Here is a 17,132-nt window from a genome sequence, read left to right on the forward strand (position 1 = left end):
GGTGGAGTCTTCTTTTCATTTCCATTTTTATTTTTAATTGTTTTTTTTAAATAGAGTTATTGCTGGAGCTTGGTGCCAGCACTACAAGTCCACCGCTCCTGGAGGACATTTTTCCCATTTTTGTTGCCCTTGTTGTTTATCGTTGTTGTTATTGCTGTTGGGTAGGACAGAGAGAAATCAAGAGAAAACAGGAGGACAGGGGGAGAGAAAGACAGACACCTGCAGACCTGCTTCACTGCCTGTGAAGCGACTCCCCTGTAGGTGGGGAGCCGGGGGCTTGAACCGGGATCCTTATGCCGGGCCTTGTGCTTTGTGTCACCTGAGCTTAACCCACTGCACTTAACCCACTGTGCTACCACCTGACTCCCCTTAATTTTTATTTTTTAGTTATCTTCATTTATTGGATAGAGAGACAGCCAAAAATCAAGAGAGGAGGGGGGATAGAGAGAGACAGAGAGACAGAGACACCTGCAGCCCTGCTTCACCACTTGCAAAGCTTCCTCCTAGCAGTTGGGGATCAGGGGGCTTGAACCCTGGCCCTTGCTCACTGTAACAGGCACGCTCAACCAGGGGAGCCACCACCTGGCCCTTCTCGGGGGATTCTGGGATTCCTAACGCCATGTTGTCTGTACGACCTCACCAGCCAGGACGTGGCATCCTGCCTCCCTCAGGGACAGGCCCGTCCTCCTCAGGCCTGGCTCTGCTCACACAGCTTCCTTCTTCAGTGGGGGGCAGTGTGGTGGCTGTCTGCAGCTCAGAGACTTGGCACCAGAGACCTGAGGCACCTCTGCTGTGTCAGGAGGAGAGTAGGCCTGGGCTGCAGGAGGGAGCCGCCAGGCAGCTGAACAACCCAGACGTCTCAGCAGCCAGAGACGGTGATGCAGAGACCAGAGACGGTGATGCAGAGACCAGAGATGGTGGTGGAGAGACCAGAGATGGTGATGCAGAGACCAGAGACGGTGGTGCAGAGACCAGAGACGGTGGTGCAGAGACCAGAGATGGTGATACAGAGACCAGAGATGGTGATGCAGAGACCAGAGACGGTGATGGAGAGACCAGAGATGGTGATGCAGAGACCAGAGATGGTGATGCAGAGACCAGAGATGGTGATGGAGAGACCAGAGATGGTGATACAGAGACCAGAGACGGTGGTGCAGAGACCAGAGACGGTGATGCAGAGACCAGAGATGGTGATGCAGAGACCAGAGATGGTGATGCAGAGACCAGAGACGGTGATGCAGAGACGAGAGATGGTCATGCAGAGACCAGAGATGGTGATGCAGAGACCAGAGATGGTGATGGAGAGACCAGAGACGGTGATGCAGAGACCAGAGATGGTGATGGAGACACCAGAGACGGTGATGCAGAGACCAGAGACGGTGATGCAGAGACCAGAGACAGTGATGGAGAGACCAGAGACGGTGATGCAGAGACCAGAGATGGTGATGCAGAGACCAGAGACGGTGATGCAGAGACCAGAGATGGTGATGGAGAGACCAGAGACGGTGATGGAGACACCAGAGACGGTGATGCAGAGACCAGAGATGGTGATGCAGAGACCAGAGATGGTGATGGAGAGACCAGAGATGGTGATGGAGAGACCAGAGATGGTGATGCAGAGACCAGAGACGGTGATGCAGAGACCAGAGATGGTGATGCAGAGACCAGAGATGGTGATGGAGAGACCAGAGATGGTGATGCAGAGACCAGAGATGGTGATGCAGGGACCAGAGATGGTGATGGAGACACCAGAGACGGTGATGCAGAGACCAGAGACGGTGATGCAGAGACCAGAGATGGTGATGGAGAGACCAGAGACGGTGATGCAGAGACCAGAGATGGTGATGGAGACACCAGAGACGGTGATGCAGAGACCAGAGATGGTGATGCAGAGACCAGAGATGATGATGCAGAGACCAGAGATGGTGATGCAGAGACCAGAGATGGTGATGGAGACACCAGAGACGGTGATGCAGAGACCAGAGACGGTGATGCAGAGACCAGAGATGGTGATGCAGAGACCAGAGATGGTGATGGAGAGACCAGAGATGGTGATGGAGAGACCAGAGATGGTGATGCAGAGACCAGAGACGGTGATGGAGACACCAGAGACGGTGATGCAGAGACCAGAGATGGTGATGGAGAGACCAGAGATGGTGATGGAGAGACCAGAGATGGTGATGCAGAGACCAGAGATGGTGATGGAGAGACCAGAGACGGTGATGCAGAGACCAGAGATGGTGATGGAGAGACCAGAGACGGTGATGGAGACACCAGAGATGGTGATGCAGAGACCAGAGATGGTGATGGAGAGACCAGAGATGGTGATGGAGACACCAGAGACGGTGATGCAGAGACCAGAGATGGTGATGGAGAGACCAGAGACAGTGATGCAGAGACCAGAGACCGTGATGCAGAGACCAGAGACAGTGATGCAGAGACCAGAGATGGTGCTAGAGAGACCAGAGATGGTGATGCAGAGACCAGAGATGGTGATGCAGAGACCAGAGATGGTGATGCAGGGACCAGAGATGGTGGTGGAGAGACCAGAGACAGTGGTAGAGACCAGAGATGGTGATGGAGAGACCAGAGCTGGAGATGCAGAGACCAGAGATGGTGATAGAGAGACCAGAGATGGTGCTAGAGAGACCAGAGATGCTGACACGCCACCAGTGCCCACACCCTCGTCTGCATTCCTGCGCCCACCACCACCTCCACAGCCAAATCACAGGCCCACGAGGGTGTGTGTCAGTGCCCCTTGTCATCACCCACAGACTGAGGATGTGCCCAGTGACCGGAATGAGCCAAGGGAGAGTGAAGGAAATGGCACGTGGCTCAAAGTGGAGAGCAGTGTGTGTGTGTGTGTGTGTGTGTGTGTATGTGTGTGTGTGTGTGTGTAAGTGTGTGTGTGAGTGAATGTGTGTGAGTTTAAGTGTGTGTGTGTGTAAATGTGTGTGTGAGTGTGTATGAGTGTGTGTGTAAGTGTGTGTGAGTGTGAGTGTGTGTAAGTGTATGAGTATGTGCGTGTATGAGTGTGTGTGTGTGTGAGTGAATGTGAGTGTAAGTGTGTGTGAGTGTGTGTGTGAGTGTGTGTGAGTGTAAGTGTGTGTGTGAGTGAATGTGTGTGAGTGTAAGTGTGTGTGAGTGTGTGTGTGTGTGTGTAAGTGTATGAGTATGCGTGTATGAGTGTGTGTGTGAGTGTGTGTGTGTGTAAGTGTGTGAGTGTGTGCGTGTATGAGTGTGTGTGTGTGAGTGTGTGTAAGTGTATGAGTATGTGCATGTATGAGTGTGTGTGTGTGTGTGTGGAAGTGTGTGTGTGAGTGAATGTGTGTGAGTGTAAGTGTGTGTGTGAGTGTGTGTAAGTGTATGAGTATGTGCATGTATGAGTGTGTGTGAGTGTGTGTGTAAGTGTATGAGTATGTGTGTGTATGAGTGTGTGTGTGAGTGTAAGTGTGTGTGTGAGTGAATATGTGTGAGTGTAAGTGTGTGTATGAGTGTGTGTGTGTAAGTGTATGAGTATGTGCATGTATGAGTGTGTGTGTGAGTGTGTGTGTGTAAGTGTATGAGTATGTGCGTGTATGAGTGTGTGTGTGAGTGTGTGTGTAAGTGTGTGAGTATGTGCGTGTATGAGTGTGTGTGTGAGTGTGTGTGTGTGTAAGTGTATGAGTATGTGCGTGTATGAGTGTGTGTGAGTGTAAGTGTGTGTGTGAGTGAATGTGTGTGAGTGTGTGTGTGTAAGTGTATGAGTATGTGCGTGTATGAGTGTGTGTGTGAGTGTAAGTGTGTGTGTCAGTGAATGTGTGTGAGTGTAAGTGTGTGTGTGAGTGTGTGTGTAAGTGTATGAGTATGTGCGTGTATGAGTGTGTGTGTGAGTGTGTGTGTGTAAGTGTATGAGTATGTGCGTGTATGAGTGTGTGTGTGAGTGTAAGTGTGTGTGTGAGTGAATGTGTGTGAGTGTAAGTGTGTGAGTGTGTGTGTAAGTGTATGAGTATGTGCATGTATGAGTGTGTGTGAGTGTGTGTGTGTGTAAGTGTATGAGTGTGTGTGTGTGAGTGTAAGTGTGTGTGTGAGTGAATGTGTGTGAGTGTAAGTGTGTGTGTGAGTGAGTGTGTGTGTGAGTGTGTGTGTGAGTGTAAGTGTGTGTGTGAGTGTGTGTGTGTAAGTGTATGAGTATGTGCATGTATGAGTGTGTGAGTGTGTGTGTGTATAAGTGTATGAGTGTGTGTGTGTGTGAGAGTGTGTGTGTGTGAGTGAATGTGTGTGAGTGTAAGTGTGTGTGTGAGTGAGTGTGTGTGTGAGTGTGTGTGTGTAAGTGTATGAGTATGTGCATGTATGAGTGTGTGTGAGTGAATGTGTATGAGTGTGTGTGTGTGTGAGTGTTTAATGTAAGTGTATGTGTGTGAGTGTGTGTTTAATGTGAGTGAGTGTGTATGTGTGTGTGAATGTGAGTGAGTGTAAGTGTGTGTGTGTTTGATGTGAGTGAGTTAGTTTGAGTGTGTATGTGTGTGAGGGTGAATGTGAGTGTGAGTGTGTGTGGGGGCTGAGGGTGAGTGACAGCGGTGGAGACCCGTGACAGCAGCCAGAACTCCCACCTCTGCTTCCCATAGGAGTTTGGGTCTGGGCTCCCAGAGGGAGAAATGTCGGGAAGATGTCCAGAGGGCTCTGACTCCAGGAGAGAGAGGAGAGACATGGAGGCTCATCCAGATGGAGTAACAGGTGCAGGTGTGACTTGGAAGGGAGAGGAGATGGGACCTTGAAGAAAAGAGCAGAGACAGACGGTCAGCGGCAGGAGTAACAGAGCCGCGTCTGTGGCTGGGGAGAACCCGGCTGCTTCCAGTGCAGGCGTGGGGACACTGCTTGGGGTGGGCAGGGCAGGTTGCGCCCTGAATGTCATACGTTTGTGAATCAACACTGAATCGCTAATAAAAAATAAAAGCAGGGTGAGTGGCAGAGGTGGGGTGGGCAGGACGAGGCCAAGGGAGCCTGGGGGTCCCAAGAAGTCTGGGCTTGATTCTGGGAGCCAGGTGGGGGGCTGGTGTCCTGAGCGACCACCGCCATCCAGCGCAGCCTCCTGAGCCTCAGGTCGCCCCAGGCAGTGGGTGGCCAAGTGTCTGTGAGGAGCGAGGGGCCACAGTGGAGGCAGAGGCCCCAGAACGTGCATCCCCCCACATGGCGCTGCCTGGACGGGGGCCCCACTTAAAAGAGGACAGGCTTGGGGGCCGGGCGGTGGCGCACCTGGCTGAGCACACACATTGCAGTGTGCAAGGACTCAGGTTCAAGCCCCCGGTCCCCACCTGCAAGGGGAAAGCTTCTCGAGTGGTGAGGCAGAACTGCAGGTGTCTCTCTGTCTCTCTCTGTATCTCCCCCTCCTCTCTCAATTTCTCCCTGTCTCTATCCAATAATAAATAAATAAATATTTTAAAAAAATGCCAGGAGCCATTTCTCTGCTTGATAGATGATAAGCTTTGAAACAATGGAATCCCTCAAGACAAGTGTTAATCCCCCCCTGGGCAGGCCATTTCCCCTCAGGTAAACCATTTATCAGTAATCAAGTGAGCCAACACACAGTTGTGGTAACAAACATGGTTTCGGCCATTTGTTGCAAGGAACATTCCGCTTTGAAGTTTGCTCCCCCTCCCCCTCCTCCAGCATTCCCTCTCCTTCCCCAAAGCCTTATAATGCCTGTGAACACAATAAAATTTTGCAGCTTGATCAGAAACTTGTCTTGCTGTCGTTCTTTCGTGTCTCGTGTCCCTTTCATTCCAGGTCTTTTAGGTTCCTAGCCCCTGTTCACTGCCCTGCTGGTCGGGGCATTCTGGTGCCCGGACGTGTGGCGAAGAAGCCTACTGGACCTAGGAACTCCACTGATCGAGAGGGTAGGCCTACCCGAATTCACCGAGTCATCGCGGCCGAGTGGGTAATGCAAAGACTCGCATAGATCGCCACGGAGATACCCGACCGTGAGTCGCATCTGGAGGAGAGTGTCACAGCGGCTGAGGTAAGCAAAACCGTGGGACATGAATTTAACAAACAAGATTTATTCATTAAAGGACTCAAGGAGGCACTCAAGATACGAAGAACTAGGGTTAAAAAGAAAGAATTAAAGAAGTTTTTAGATTATATTGGAAATATTTGCCCCTGGTTCCCCCAGGAAGGCACTATAGATGAGAAGCATTGGAGAAGAATTGGTGACTGTCTTAATGATCACTATCAGTCTTTTGGTCCTGAACGTGTACCTGTTTCTGCCTTTTATTACTGGAATTTAATTAATTATATCTTAAAATTTTATAATAACCACCTGATATTAAAAACCTTATTACAGAGGGCGAAAAGGTCGTCCGGCAACTTTCTAGTCCGTCGTCCAGGACAGAGTCCCCATCCCCATGCCCTTCTGTGATTATTGATCTTGATCCCCCAGTACCCAGTCAAAATAAAAGCCTCCCAGCACCCGATGAAAGTAAAAGCCCCATTCCCCTCCCTATAGGCTCCACCGCACTTACTAAAGTTCCCTTTATTGACCCTCCTATTGATAATTCACATGAGAATGAAACCCAGCATTCTTTCCCCCGCCTCTATCCAGTTTTACAAAACCCTCCCTCTCCTGAAGCACTTCCCATGGAGGATGAGGCTTTGCTAGAAAAAGAGGCTGCCAAATACTACAATCCCGATTGGTGTCCTCCTCCCTTTAATCTCTCTCCCAACACTTATGCCCCTGCTCTCCAGCCTGACCCTCTCCTTGACAATCCTTCTGTCAGGTGGGCACGCTCAGGAGCCCTTACAGGAATTTCCACCCTCTGCAAGGTCCTTGCTGACCAGAGAGAGCAGCTTCAATTAATGAAAGAAATAGCTGCAGTTACAGAAGAACTTACATTTTTAGCCTCACCAAAAAACCCAATCCCTAAAACTAAAACTAAAACTAAACCATCCAAATCAAAACCGGTTTTAGCTTTCCCTGTTACTCGGAGCCAGGCTCAAACTGGCTAACCCTAGCCCCTACACTCTTCCTTGTCCAGACTGCCTCCCTACACCACTGCCCCTCCATTTTGTGCTCTGGTCCTTGATTTGGCCAATAATAACTGATTAGACCACTTTCTTTAAAACTGTAAAATGAACCTTAGCCCTAAGAAAAAAAAATTTCAAAGATTTTTCTCTGCGTGGCGGCGGTAAACTGAGTCCGCCTGTTCCGCCCGCACAGCCAATCACGGCACAGAGCTCCTGCTCCACAGATTGGCAAATACTGCAGTCAATCATTCGCTAGCCACAAATGCCCCTCCTCGGGGGGGGGGGGGGTAGATAGTCTGTGAGTTAGGAATCCAAAAACCAAAGCGGTTTTTCAAAGGGAAAATTTTTCTCTTCACGAAGAATGTATGTTTTAAGTCTGTGCTAACCTTGTTTTCATTAATGTGTGTTAACCCCTAAGTAACTAAAGTTTGTTTTAAGTTTTAAATAAGATTTAGTTAAGCTAAATGTGGTTTTAAAGATCCTGACTCATAGAGTTGGCACACCTTTACCAAAGTAAAATATAAGACAGTTTTGTCCTTCTGATAGCTAATATCAGCATCAATTCATTAGTTAAAAGATTTTCTGAGATCTCTAGGCATGGTAAAATGCCTCTACAGTCTCTCTCACTCTTGTGAGAATTGTAAATCTTACCAGCACCCCAATACCAACTGCCACTGTTTGTTAATTTGTTAATTCCATCCTTGAACTGGCTTTCTAATAACCCAGTCAGTGTAGAGCAGTGGCCTTGCCAGGAAAAAAGGGTTAAACGTGCTATTCCTGGCCAGATAAAAAATTTTTATTCAACAGATGTGATTCAACAAAATTATTTAGTGTAAAATGGTCATCTAGGAGAAATGTTAACAGTAAAAATTTATTTTAACATTTCAGCTATAAGGTTTATTTTAGCTTTTTAAGTTACCTATCCAAATCAAAGTGAAAGATCAATTAAGTTGTGTACCCACCCTTGTTCATAGCTGCCCTAAGGGTGTGATAGCTTTGTGATAAACAAAGATCCTAACAAACAAAGTTTAACATTTTACTTAAAATTGTTTTTAAGACTGGCTTGGGTTAGTAAAAGATAACACAATGGTTATGTTAATTATTTACATGCCAGAGGCTTTTGCTCTGGTTTTCCTCTTTATATCTTTCTGCTTTTAAAAATTATCTGGTTTGTTTTAAGACACTGCCAGAGGTTTATTTTTGATAAATTAAGGTAATACATTGTGCTTCTGGTCTGATAGATTTGTTTTGGCAAATCCTGATTTAACAAAATTAATATTTTGAACATTTAAACTATGAGGTTTTATTTTAGCCTTTTAAGTTGCGATATTAGAGTTCTAAGGAGTAAAATATATTAAGAGTTTTATATCTATGCTTACTCATGATAGCCTTGTGATGAGTAAAGATCTTAGTAAACTAAAGGTATAATAGTGTGCTTTAACTGTCTAATCAGTTTAAAATAATGCTAAAATGGTAAACATTTTATCATGTCAACACATTAGGTATTGACTTTATATAACATATTAGTATATTCTAATAAAGAGCCTTCTAAAATCATATGAAAAAACCTCAAGCCAATTCTAACCATTAGATCATCAATTAACTTGGTACAAGTTCTCTCCCTAAGTAAATAATTATAGGTACATCTGCACATGAAGAACTTACTGCTCATATGGTAATATTTAAAACTAGACATTTTTAAATTTTTATTTATGGGTGTGTGATGACTCCTAAAGTCACTCATATCCTAAAATTTTTCTCATTTTTTTACAAGCCTCTTAAAATTGTAACGCTTGACCTGCCATAGTGAGAGCACTTTACTGGCTCCTGCATTGTTTAATTAAGATCCTATTATTCAGACTTTTAAGATTAATCTCCATTGATAAAAGCCAATGCTCTCTGACAGATTGATGTAATTTACCTGCCCATGTTTAGTAAACAAAAACTTTTTTTTCTCAGTTGGTATTTTTTCTAAATTTATGTGGGCTACAGCTCAAACAAGAAAAACTAAAACCCTTAAGCTTAATTAATAAAAAAAGAAGGAGAATTCACCCCCCAGTATTCAGTTGGCTAAAGTGTCAATGAAGTAACATACTAAACCTTTTTAATATTTACAAAAATTTGAATTGTCCATTTATTATATCTCATTGACAAAGCCACCCACTTTCCAGTTGGAGACATCTTTCCTTTTTCAACACTGGATGTCCATGTTTGTTTTCCTTTTATTATGGTGGACGACATTATTGCTCTTGCAAAATCCACAGAGTCCCTGTTGGCAAGTCCTTACCACAAAGGACACCATGGCAGTATATACTCCAGCTAACCTCACCAGCATATCCAAGTCTTCTCTTTCTGCTGACCTACCACTGCTGACTTCATCTTTGCATGTTTATTGACTGCTCACTTTTCTCAAAATATTCCTCGATGTTCAAGGAACCTCACCTTGACTTCTAATGTGTATGTACCTCCTCTGTGTTTTGGTAAACACCATCTTATATTTTCATGTCAATTCTTCTCTACCTGGTCCTTGCCTCCTAGTTTTGCTTGTTCCACAGCTGACCCTCTATGAAGAAGAAAAATTTCATCAGTTGGCGCTGACCAGACCAGACTTGCTGTGTTTCTTCCCCTGGACATCACATCCACTGACTGCTTCCCTTAGACTTGCTGGTGGCATGCTAGGACACTCTATATATTCCTCCCATGAATTTTCTAACAAATTACAACAGGTTATAGACTCCACCACAAATAGTCTTGAGTCACTACAGAGCCCCTTATGAGACCCTTGATTAGTCTTTTGTTAATGATTACCTTAAGACCCTTTATTTTTAATAAGATTACTGATTTTATAAAATGGCAGATTGACTCCTTGGCATCAAAACCTTTGCAAATACATTATCACAGACTTGATTTGGCTGATAGAGGCCTGGCTGAACCTGAGGATGACAGACCTCCTTTTTCGGATGGCATAAAACTCAGAATTATGCATCGAGACATCCAACCTTGGCAGGGCAAGGACACCAGTAAGGGGTGCAAGGCAAAGCACTGCAGGGGGAGGACCCTATCGTCTGCCTCTGAGTCCCCCGTGAAGCAAACCTGATTTGCATGGAGGTTGGTGTCAGCAACAAAAAATTGTTTCCCTAGAAACTGTGGCTCTGCCTCCCCTCCCCCAAAAAATACCTAGAGCCTTGTAAGATGCGGGAAGATTGGTTTTGCACTCACCCCGCAGAAGGAATCGGTTCAATACTTCTTCCCTCTGGTTAATGCCCACTAAACCTGCTGTTAGGGTCTCCGCTCCTCACTCCCAATTGCCTGCCTCAATTTAAAATTATAACAAAGGGAGGATATGCCAGGAGCCATTTCTCTGCTTGATAGATGATAAGCTTTGAAACAATGGAATCCCTCGAGACAAGTGTTAATTCCCCCCTGGGCAGGCCATTTTCCCTCAGGTAAACCCTTTATCAGTAATCAAGTGAGTCAACACACAGTTGTGGTAACAAACATGGTTTCGGCCATTTGTTGCAAGGAACATTCCGCTTTGAAGTTTGCTCCCCCTCCCCCTCCTCCAGCATTCCCTCTCCTTCCCCAAAGCCTTATAATGCCTGTGAACACAATAAAATTTTGCAGCTTGATCAGAAACTTGTCTTGCTGTCGTTCTTTCGTGTCTCGTGTCCCTTTCATTCCAGGTCTTTCAGGTTCCTAGCCCCTGTTCACCGCCCTGCTGGTTGGGGCAAAAAAAACCAGGGAGTCGGGCGGTAGCGCAGTGTGTTAAGCACAGGTGGCGCGAAGTGCAAGGACCGGCATAAGGATCCCAGTTCGAGCCCCCAACTCCCCACCTGCAGGGGAGTCACTTCACAGGTGGTGAAGCAGGTCTGCAGGTGTCTATCTTTCTCTCCCCCTCTTTCTTTCCCTCCTCTCTCCATTTCTCTCTGTCCTATCCAACAACATCAATAATGATTACAACAATAAAACAAGGACAACAAAATGGAATAAATAAATATAAGAATATTTTAAAAAGAGGACAGACTTAGAAGGCAGGTGTGTTTTCACAACACCTCTCCTGAGAGTTTGATCTGCTCCGTGCCGAGCCACCTGGCAGATGCTCTCAGATGGAGAGGGCGGCGTGAGGCCTGTCCTGCACCCAGGGCGGGGCCTCCTCTGGCTGGCTGCACGTGTGCCGCAGTCCAACTGCGGCGGGTCAGGAGTCCCTGAAGGTGGGTCAAGGGTAGAGGCGGAGAGAGGAAGGAGACGAGACACCGAGGTCTGACGTCCATCTGATTTATTCAATGAAGCAAGCCTTGTTTATACTTTGCAGTGCAGCTGTTTGCAGCAAGAGTTACAGTAAAATGAAAGTGACCTTTTAGAAGTGTCCTATAATTTCCTTTAAAAGGTGATACACAGATTACATTGTGACAGATCATGTTTTCTATATCTGCCTTACTGTGTACCCATTCCAGGCAACATTTTTTGCAGTACTGGCTTAACAGCTTAATTCTAGCTTGTTTTTGTTCCTTAGTGCGTATGCACCAAGGTGGACCTTGTCTAGCCAATCTCTCCATGAATCCCAGCTGAGAACACATTGTTCTTACTCCGTCAATGTGTACCCAATGCCTGTCTCATTTCATGCTCCTGTATGGGGCAGTGAGGGGCCAGGACCTCTCTGTAACCCTCTAGACCTAGGTGGATACCAGAGTTTCCCATTAAACTTGTAAGCAATCCATGGGCGGGGGGATCCCTGTGCTGTGGAAACTATCTTTCTGATACTAGTTTTCTTATTCTTGTAGGGTTGGGGTTTAGGTGCTTGGTAGGCCAAGGAGCTAACAGCTCAGCCCTTTGTAATATGCTATCATCAAATCTCCATTGGGTTTGTTTGGGAAATATTGTTTGGCAATTCCTGACAAGAGGGATCGTTCACAATTTTCACAGGGTGGTTTCTGCAATTGCTTCAGTATAGGTACGACTCAGTGTTCCAGTCACTCCTAGTGAGAATAATATCCACACCCTTTCCCAGAAGGAGTCCTTCCTTGAAATCGTCCTTTTCCAGCTGGGACCTTGTCAGGCAGCTTGGAGAGAAGAGGCTGTGGCACATGTGAGCTGGGCCGGGCAGGCGGAGCTGCGGCCCCTGGCCTCCACTCTTGGGGTTCTGGGAGGGCGTGAGAGGAGCAGAGGTGGGGGTGTGGCATGGGAGCTGCAGGGAGCAGCAGGGCGCTGCAGGGAGCGAGGTGACTGGGTTTCTGGGTGGCTGAACGCTTGGGCGGTGGCTCCTGGGTGGGGCGGACATTCCTGAGACCACAGGAGCCCCTGTGAGGCCACGGGCCACCAGAGAGCTCTGAGATCCTGGGGGGAGGGGGAGGTTCAGAGGCACCCCCTGGCCCTGGCGGCCGGGGCCGGCAGCCTCCAGGCAGGGCAGCTCACCTCAGCGGGTGCGAGCCTCACTGTGCACTGCCGCCTGTCAGGCAGGTGCTGCCAGAGGCCAGCCAGGTGAGGCTCCTGCAGTGAGACTGGTGGACGCCCTGGGGGTGGCAGGGCAGCCTATTGCCAGCTCTGAGTCCCCTCACCTGCTCTTCCCAGAAGGAGCCTGTTGGTGTGGTGCCCCTGGCTAGGCACACATAGTACTAAGGACCTGGGTTCAAGCCCCCGGCTCCCCACCTGCAAGGGGAAAGCTTTACCATGGTGAAGCAGGTGTTTAGGTGACTCTGTCTCTCTCCCTCTCTCAGTCTCTCTCCCTCCCTCAGTCTCTCTCTGTCCTGTCCAACAAAATGGCCTCCAGGAGCAACGGGTTTGTAGTGCAGCCACCGAGCCCCAGCCATAACCCTGGAGGCAAAAACAAACAGACACCAACCACAAGGAAGAGCCCAGGGCTGGAAAGGCTCAGAGGCGGTGGAGGTGTCCAGGGTGTCCACTCCTTCCCCACGGGGTTGGGCTCTGGCTAAGCTGCAAACTGTGTGTTTGATTCCACGACTGATTGATGCCCCATTCACTGCTGGTCCACACCTCAGTGTACAGACACAGGCGCATTTTGCACATGGTAACACTCACCCATTTTGTGTTTCCCACGTTGCACTGCACCATGCACAGATGGGCTGGGCACACGCGGGTCTCAGAGCTTAGCCGGGCCTTCGGGGTTCAGTCCTCTCTCCCCCTGCCCGCCGGACTCCCAAAGCTCCTGGCACAGGTGGTGACAAGCAGGTAAAGGCCTCCTACTAGGATGCGAGTTCAGCTCTCAGCATGTGGGGGCCAAGTGGAGGCAGCTGGGGAAGGCGGAGGCCAGGGCGGGAGGGAGGCCAGGACCAGAGGTCCTGTGAAGCAGGGGTGGAGAGGAGGGGTGGAGGAGGAGGAGGAGGAGGAGTGAGAATGAAGCTGCTGTGAAGGCCAGTGGAGTGAGGACCACTTTGCACAAGGCTCCTTCTCCTCCTGGGCCCTGGCGTCCTCAGCATGACAAGCTCAGTGTCTGTCTGTCTGTCTGTCTGAACCCCTGGTGGATCTTTCTCACCTGTTGCCTTGTCGCCCACCACAGGGGTCCGAGAATTATCTACCCACTTCACAGAGCAAGGTGGGGGTTTCGGGAGGGCAGAGGGCTGGATTTGGAATCTGTCTTCTGATTCTGTTTCCTTCTTCCTTTCTCCCTCCCTCTGTTTCTTGCTGTTCTTCTTAACTGGGAGGGAGGGTTAGTGATCACAGTTGTTGACATGTGGGTACAGTTTTTCATTGCCCCATGACAGGTGTTGTTGTTTTCGATGGGTTATGTTGTTTTCAACGGGCTAGCTTCACAGGCACGGGCGGGTAACAGACGACCAGGGACTCATGGTTGAGCTGTAGGCAGTATCTCTTTATTCATGCAGGACGCAGCGCTATCTAAGACGAGCTAAGCTAAACTCAAGGTACAGTACAGTAAAACTCACAATGCTGTCTTTATATATACTTGCCAAGTAAGGTGGAAACAGGATGTGACACAGAGAGGGTGGAGAGAAAAGTGACTGGTGAAAATCAGAGTGTGACAAAGAGGGGGCAGAGCAGGCGAGAATCCTATCACTGAACCACCAATGCCCTGGGGGGAGGGTGGAACTTGTTAACAGTGGTTATGTAAATAGAATGCAGTGGTTATGTAAATAGAATAGTGTTAAGCAGGGGGGATTTAAACCAAATGAAACAGAAGGGGTCTCATGCATACCAACAAGGTGTCTCACCCCAACTTGGGCCCTTCCCACCATCCTGCACCGGGACTCTAAAGCTGCCCTGACCCCTGTCCCTTCCGGCCTCCTCCCCACAGTCCTTTGCTGTGGTGTAACCACTGCGCCCAGCCCATTTCACTCTGCATTTCCCTTTCTGCCCTTGTTCCTGAAGTCCCGTGGCTGAGATCAACCGGTACTCACGTTCTCACGCCGCTTCATCTCACTCAGCGTGAGGCCTTCTGGCCGCCTCTCAGATGCAGGGCATCAGCTGTGGACGCGTGCAGTCAACTCCTTGGCCTCCTTCCTTCTTCCTTAGTCATCTCACTGGGGACCTGGTGGTCCCCTGGACAGTGGACACTCTGGTACGGTCTCTTAGGTGTGACAGCAGACAAAGGACTCGGGACCAAGGGTGGGGTGGGCTGGGGCAGGGTGTCAGGTCAGGTGGCCGGTGGCTGATGGTCAAGAGGGACTTGGCTTGTGGTGGGAGCAGGGCTAGCTTCCCTTCCTTCCTTCATTCATTCCTCCCTCCCTCCCTTCCTTCCTTCCTTCCTTCTTTCCTTCCTCCATCCTTTCCTTTCTTTCGTTTCTTTTCGGTTTTTTGTTCATTATTTTTATTTATTAGATAGAGACATTCAGAAATCAAGAGGGAAGGGGGAGATAGAGAGACAGAGAGACAGAGAGACACCTGCAGCCCTGCTTCACTGCCCACACAGCTTTTCCCTGCAGGTGGGGACAGGGGCTCGAACCTGGGTCCTTGAGCACTGCAACACCAGGTGCGCCACCACCTGGCCCCCCATCTGTTATTTCTCATGTCCTTTCAAAATGAGGTGGGGCAGGTTGGTTTCTGAGCCTAAGGTTCTGGAATTGGAGTTCAAAGCCAAACCCAGCTTCCATGGAATGACCTTGACTTACTTCCTCCAGCCTTTCCTCTCCTCTCCTCCCCTCTCTTCTCCTCTCCCTGCCTCCCATCTCCTCCCCTCCCCTCCCCTCCCCTCCCCTCTCCTCTCCTCTCCTCTCCTCCCATCTCCTCTCCTCTCCTCCCCTCTCCCCTCCCTTCCTCTCCTCCCCTCTCCCCTCCCATCTCCTCTCCTCCCCTCCCATCTCCTCTCCTCTCCTCCCATCTCCTCCCCTCCCCTCCCCTCCTTTCCTCTCCTCTCCTGTCCTCTCCTCTCCTCCCCTCCCTTCCCCTCTCCCCTCCTCCCCTCCTCCCCTCCCCCCTCCCTTCCCCTCTCCCCTCCTCCCCTCCCCCCCTTCCTCTCCTCCCTTCCTCTCCTCTCCCCTCCCCTCCCCATCCCACCTCCCCTCCCTTCCTCTCCTCCCCTCCCCTCCTCTCCCCTCCCCTCCCCATCCCACCTCCCCTCCCTTCCTCTCCTCTCCTCTCCTCTCCTCTCCTCTCCTCTCCTCTCCTCTCCTCTCCTCTCCTCTCCTCTCCCCTCCTCTCCCCTCCCCTCCCCTCCCCTCCTTTCCTCTCCTCTCTTCTCCTCTTTCCATCTCTTTCTTCTTTTATTTCCTCTTTTTAAATTTTCTTTCTTCCTTCTTTCTCAACACTGGTGATAAGCCCAGAGCCTTGCCTAGACTCTTGAGTAGTCTGCTTGGAGGAGTTGAGGCACAAAGCAGAACTTTACTCCGACGTGAACCCCCTCACCTGCCCTTGGTGCACTTATGTGGGACTCGAACCTGGAATTTCACACATGGAAGGCAGGCACTCTGTCCACTAGGCCACCTCCCAAATCCTCGACTTTCCCCCTTTTATAAACAAAACAGTAACTCTATCCCTACGAGGTTCTTAATTGTTCTTTCTGAGATGATACGCACAAAACTTTGGGGACAGGGCTGAGTGCTGGGATTACAAAATAAATAAATAAAATAAAGCTGAATAAATCCCTCTTTTCTTGTTCGGCCCTAAGATCCTGGTCACTTGCCCAGAGTGAGCACAGGGTTTGGACAGGGTTGTGTGGCCAGGCCCTGGGTTCAGCTCTGTGTCCTGATGGTGCTGAGCGCCGCCTGGTGTGTCATCACAGTGGGTGGCATGGCTGCTTGTCAGGGAACCATCTCTGGGACCCACAGGACCAACCCCACACTCGTTATTTCAGGGTGTGAGTGTGGGGGTGGTTACTGCAGACCCAGCTCTGACCAGGGCAAGGCACAGGCCAGGTGCCTGGCTGTGGGCTGGGGTGACAGGGGCCCACAGCACCTGTCCTGGCTCCCTCCCTCCCTCACTCTTCCCCTACCCGTCTGCCACTCACGACAGGCAGATTCACTCTCTTGCTAGACCACAGCCCTGCTTCCACCAGCTTCCATCTTGGGGGAGATGTCCTGTGAACTTCCCCTCAACCTTCCTACTCCGACCTGCTGCCATTGGCCCACCTGGCCCTAAGGTCTGTGTCCTAACACCGCAGTCGAATGTCCTTCCGACCAAAGCTGACAGCTCTGATTCTCGGCACCAGGCTCTGTGAGAGGAGCTCTCTGGTCCCCGCCCCATCTGACCCTCAGGTCCCACAAAGTGTTTCTCGTTATTATCCGTGCTCCACAGCAGGGGCGTCCAGAGGCAGAGGGGGAGATAGTTTGTCCAAGGTCGAGCGCGGCCGTAAGTGGGAATGTCAGGACTACACAAGGCTTGGTCTTGTTTTGTGTTGTTTTAAATTAGTGATTTGGTAATGATGAATGAGATTGTGAGCTCACAGGGGCAAAACTCCACACAGTTCCCACCACTAGAGAGTTCCATGTCCCATCCCCTCCACTGGAAGCTTCCCTGTTCTTTATCCCTCTGGGAACATGGACCCAGATTCTTTATGGGGAACAGAAGGTGGGAGTTCTGGCTTCTGTCATGGCTTCTCTGCTGGACATGGGTGTTGGCAGGTGGACCCACACCCCCAGCCTGTGTCTGTCCCTAGTGGGGCAGGGCTCTGGGGAGGGGAGGCTCCAGGACACATTGGTGAGGTTGTCTGCCCAGGGAATTCA

General features: G+C 49.5%; 1 long non-coding RNA gene across 2 annotated transcripts; it reads right to left on the reverse strand.

Moving 5' to 3' along the window:
• Positions 1-4,523: 4,523 nt before the first annotated feature.
• Positions 4,524-15,095, reverse strand: LOC132536263 (uncharacterized). 2 transcript variants are annotated; one of them, XR_009547917.1, is made up of 4 exons: positions 14,381-15,095; positions 13,493-13,646; positions 13,039-13,165; positions 4,524-4,752 (listed from the first exon to the last, which is right to left on the reverse strand). It is a non-coding gene; the product is annotated as an uncharacterized LOC132536263 (long non-coding RNA). The 2 variants fall into 2 exon arrangements; XR_009547916.1 differs by lacking the exon at positions 14,381-15,095 and having other exon boundaries at positions 13,493-13,716.
• Positions 15,096-17,132: the final 2,037 nt, after the last annotated feature.

The sequence above is a fragment of the Erinaceus europaeus genome, unplaced genomic scaffold, assembly GCF_950295315.1.
Source record: "Erinaceus europaeus unplaced genomic scaffold, mEriEur2.1 scaffold_808, whole genome shotgun sequence".
Classification (NCBI taxonomy): domain Eukaryota; kingdom Metazoa; phylum Chordata; class Mammalia; order Eulipotyphla; family Erinaceidae; genus Erinaceus; species Erinaceus europaeus.